Raw genomic sequence first — 5,346 nt, 5'->3', positions numbered from 1 at the left:
GTAGAAACATTGTCAGATCAGATTGGAGCCTGGTGCAGCCTTCTGGCTTGCCAGTCCTCAGTCAAACTGTCCAACCCATGCCAGCATAGAAAGTGGACATTAAACGACGATAATGATGAATAAAAAATTAATCTGAATGCTTAAAGGGTTAAAAAAAAATTGGTATTTTGTTTATTAGCCTTTTTAGATAGTGTAAATTAGCAAACTGCCCTCAAGGATATAGTTGTTGGTCTCTTTAACCAGAACTATATGTTATGATGAGTGTAAGCAATACAGGATGTTCTGTGAATGAGAAAAGCCTAAGAAAGGATTAAAATAGGTGCAGACGTGGCTTTGTGGTCAAGAAGTTTGTTTCCCAACCACATGGTTTCAGGTTGTCCTTCTGTGCAACACTTCAGGCAAGAGTTTTCTATTGCAAGTGAATTTGATTGAAGGAAACTGTGTGGAAGCCTGTTGTGTGTGTGTGTGTGTATATATATATATATATATATACATACACACATATACATATATACCCATGTCAGCATGGAAGGCGGATGTTAAATGATGATAATGTATGTGTGTGTGTGTGCTTGTCTTGATTTCCCATAATAATCATAAATGGTTGCTAGTGTCAATCATTTCCAATATTCTGCAAAAACATTGTCTGGCCATGGGGAAATATTACCATGTTTGAAAACAGCTGAGGGTTGGTGACAGGAAGGGCATCCATGCAAGGATGGACAAGTGGTCAAGAAGCTTGCTTCCCGACCATGGTTTTGGCTTTGGTTCCACTGCACAGCAAATGTCTTCTACTATATCCTTAGGCTGACCAAGACCTAGTCAGTGGATTTAGTTGATAGAAACTGAAAGAAACCAATCATACACACACACGCATAAATATATATACATACACCCATATACATAACACGTATATATGTGTGTGTCTTTGTCCTGACATGAGATGATGTTTGTAAATGAGTAGCTGTCATACGAGCGATGTTGTTTATGTCCAGTCTTCAATATTTCCACCCACAGGGAAAATAGTACCTTGCTTGGAAACAAAAGTGAGAGACGTCAGGTAGGACCTCTGGCTGTAGATACACACTAATGAATGGAAAAGTCAATTATCTTACTGAGTCCTTCTCAAATTAATTGAAACACACATTAGTTAAACGATGATGATGATGATTAGTGCATGTCTTTAGAAATAGTCACAAAAGGATTAAATGATACTTCCAGTGCCATTAGAATTTTAACCTTTTTTTTTTTTTTTTATTATTATTACATTTTTACAGAAGTTCTAAATGTGACATAAGAATACAACTTCCCAAAGTTGCACCAGAACATTGTCAACTTTCTGTCGACAAACATGGAAAGGTGAGATGTAATGTTCAAAATTTTAGATTAACTTTTTCATGAAATTAACACCCTTTCTATTATTTAATCTTTAACACTATGTTAATTACTAATTTGCAAGTCTATAGAATTTCAAAACAAATTAAATTTAGTCTTCCCCACCTTAGTTGAGGGGTTTTACTAGGTAACCTCACTAATACTGATGCCAGGTAAAAAGCATCCAGCACACTTTGTAGTGGTTGGCATTTGGAAGGAAGGGCATCCAACCCATAGAAACCATGCTAAAAAAAAAGGGACATTGGAGCTTAGTGCAATGCTCTGGCTTGCTAGCTCCTGTCAAACCATCCATCCCATGCCAGCATGGAAAATGGACGTTAAAGGTGTCTTGGGGAGTAGCATCCCTGCCTTCCTGAGCTAGTTTTCCACCATGTTTCTTAAAAATCGTGTAGAGTCCTTGGTCTCGGGACCACTCATGTCTAGAAACTGAGGTTGGGGGTAAGCAAGGGTGTACTCCCCATAGAAAATCCAGCTCCAAAAAAGCCTCATGATAACAAGGGAGAATGGGCACCAACTAGCCCAAAGGTTGGGGTGAGCTGCACTTGCTTGCCTCAGTTGCTATGGTATGGAGGTAGATCTGGCTACCCTCATTAATGGGGACAAAACCCGGATTTAAAATTCTGGATGATGATGATAGTAATGCTTTACTCTTAATCTTCACCAGTTTCTACAGTCATCCCCTATTCTCCTCTGTTTTCCCTCCAATTTATATTTCTCATCAACCATTCCTCAACCCTTGTTTTTTCATTCATATTTTCCCCCCTCACCTCTAATCTATTACTAACCATTCCTCACTCTCCCAACACACTAACGTAACCATTACCTACCTACGATTCCACTTCTGCTCCCTCTCCTATTCCTTTTCTTAAAGCTTGAGGGTTTATCTTGATACCTCATCACCCCTATTTTATCTCCCTTCCTGGCTCCACCCCAGTTATTCCCACCCATTCGTCTATAATGTGAGTAGTTATGTTGTTCTTCTATAGCAAGAAACCTGTTCTTTTCAGGTCTCTTCTTTATTACTTTAACCTCGTTTTTCCTAGCATCAAGCCACCTCCTTTTCTACTCCAGCCCCCACTCCATTGTAGGGGGATCTTTCTCTCGCAAGTCACATGGTGACCTCACTAGTGTTGGGAGTCACAAAAAAGCACCCAGTACACTGTTAAGAGGTTGGTGTTAGGAAGGACATCTAGCCATATAAAACCATGCCAAAACAGACATTGGAACAAGATGCAGTCCTCAAAGCTGTTGGATTATGTCAAACCATTCAACTCTCGCCAGTATGGAAGATGTACATTAAGAGAGGAGGATGATTAGTACTGCCTTGCTTTCAGCCATGGCACATTTTACCTTCTTCATAATATTCGCTATTGAAAGAGGCACAATACCTCAAATTTGGGAAAAGGGTGATTGCAGTGGCCCTGTACTTCACTGGTTTCAATTGTTTGAGATGAAAAGTTACTGTTAATGGAAATGGACTCGTTTCCTAAAGGGACATAACTACTGCTAGGTATTTTGTCAATCACTTCTACACTAATCTTGCAATATTTTCCCTTAACCTTTTTGTTACCATATGCCCATTCTGTAAGGTGGTTGGCATTAGGAAAAGCATCAAGCCATAAAAATCCATGCCAAAACGTATAGTGAAGCCTGGTGCAGTCTTCTGGCTTACCAGCTCCTGACAAACCGTCCAACCCATGGCAGCATGGAAAATGGGCGTTAAATGATGATTTCTGTTAAACCACAATGCCTTTCTTTACATTATTTACATTCGACGGATATTTGTCCTCATCTTGTTTGTTGTTAACACAAAGTTTCGGCTGATATGTCCTCCAGCCTTCATCAGGTATCTTGGGGAAATTTCAAACCTGGGTTCTCATCCCTAAGTTATTTTTCCATATTATTATTATCATTATTCAGGTCACTTGCCTGGAATCGAACTCAGAATATTGGGGTTAGTAGCCTGCACTCTTAACCACTATGTTATATGCCTTATGGGCAATTATGGAGTGAATTTTAAGGTTTATAAGTCTAATATTCTCTCCATAATTACCCATGGGCATATAGCGTAGTGGCTAAGAGCACGGGCTACTAACCCCAAGATTCCGAGTTCAATTCCAGGCAGTGACCTGAATAATAATAACATCAAAAAATACCTTAAGAATGAGAACCCAGGTTCGAAATTTCCCCAAGAGACCTGATGAAGGCTGGAGGGTATATCAGCCGAAACGCTGTGTTAACAAGAAACAAGATGAGGACAAATATCCGTCAAATGTAAATAATGTACATAATTCCTCATCTCTTGAATATAGAACTGCACACTGACTTTGTTTCAATTAATTTTGAACAGAATGAAGAACTTTGTAAAATAACTTTGTCATTATTAATCTAATGTTTGGAACATATATTGGCATGAAATGTTGATGGAAGGTTTTAATTTAAATCAATTGGAAAGAAAAGGCAAAATCATAGAACCAGGTGTAGTCTCAGGTAGGTTGGCATCAAAAGGATTAACCGTTCTGTTAACAAATTTTTGCCGAAATACACTAACTTTGTTTTAATTAATTTTGGACCAAACGAAGAATTTTGTAACCTAACTTTGTTTTTATCATTAACTCCGTGTTTGAAACAAATTAGTATGAAATTTGATGGGAACTAATAGTTCAGATCACTTTAAAACAAAAAGTTTGTATCATAGAATCAATGGGGTGGTCACATGTGGATTGATATCAAAAGGACTGAATTTTTTAAATCTCGATCTTGCTGAGACATTCCATTGTTGGGGTTTGTTGTGGTCATGTTTCCTTGTTATGAAAGACCAGTTAGAACTTTTGGAACATGACTAAAGAATTATCAGCTTTATCACCATTTTTCAGTTGATTGGAACCAGCTTTTGTCAGTCAGGGAAAACTAGAGTAAACACTTATGTGCTTTGCTCAGGGTCACAACAGCTGTTGTTAGATTTGAACTTATGACCTTGTAATCAGTAATCCAGCGATTTAATCACGTGGTCATTGTACCTCTGAGGTTCTCCATGCTACATGTATTTATTTTTTAAAATTCTTTATTGTGTAGGAGTGGCTGTGTGGTAAGTAGCTTGCTTACCAACCACATGGTTCCAGGTTCAGTCCCACTGCGTGGCACCTTGGGCAAATGTCTTCTACTATAGCCTTGGGCCGACCAAAGCCTCGTGAGTGGATTTGGTAGACGGAAACTGAAAGAAGCCCGTCGTATATATATATATATATATATATATATATATATGTATGTGTTTGTGTGTCTGTGTTTGTCCCCTTAACATTGCTTGACAACCGATGCTGGTGTGTTTACGTCCCCGTAACTTAGCAGTTCGGCAAAAGAGACCGATAGAATAAGTACCAGGCTTCCAAAGAATAAGTCCTGGGCATCGATTTGCTCGACTAAAGGTGGTGCTCCAGCATGGCCTCAGTCAAAAGACTGAAACAAGTAAAGAGAGTATTGCAATCATTAGAAATAAGAATTATTCTAAAAGTGATAGAATGGCTGTGTAGTTAAGAAGCTTACTTCCTGACCATCTAGTCTTGGGGTCAGTCCCACAGCACAGCACCTTGGGCAAGAGTTTTCAACTACAGCCCCAGGTCAACCAAATCCTTGTCAGTGGATTTGGTAGATGGAAACTGAAAGAAGCCCATCGTGTGTGTACATATAAACACACACAAAGGCATGGCTGTGTGGCAAGAAGTTTGCTTTTCAATCCCAAGGTTCCACATTCAGTCTGAGTGTGGCATTTTGGGCAGGTGTCTTCTATAGCCCTAGGCTGACCAAAGTCTTGTGAGTGGATTTGGTAGATGGAAACTGAAAGAAGCCTGTTTTATATATATGTGTGTGTGTTTGTGCCTCTTTATCATGTCATGGTGTGATAGTTGTAAATGAGTGCCATTGTCATACAAGCAGTGTCATTCATTTCCAATA

General features: G+C 39.0%; 1 long non-coding RNA gene across 1 annotated transcript in view; it reads left to right on the top strand.

Annotated features, from left to right (window-relative positions):
- Positions 1 to 1,368, top strand: part of LOC128247057 (uncharacterized) — a 10,783-nt gene extending 9,415 nt beyond the window's left edge. The window contains exon 3 of the long non-coding RNA XR_008263501.1: positions 1,278 to 1,368. This is a non-coding gene — a long non-coding RNA (uncharacterized LOC128247057). The remainder of the gene's footprint in view (positions 1 to 1,277) is intronic.
- The last annotated feature ends 3,978 nt before the right edge of the window (positions 1,369 to 5,346 follow it).

The sequence above is a fragment of the Octopus bimaculoides genome, chromosome 2 (genome assembly GCF_001194135.2).
Source record: "Octopus bimaculoides isolate UCB-OBI-ISO-001 chromosome 2, ASM119413v2, whole genome shotgun sequence".
In the NCBI taxonomy this organism is placed as follows: domain Eukaryota; kingdom Metazoa; phylum Mollusca; class Cephalopoda; order Octopoda; family Octopodidae; genus Octopus; species Octopus bimaculoides.
The sequence above is the reverse complement of the archived record's forward strand: the minus strand, read 5'-3'. Positions and strand labels throughout refer to the sequence as shown.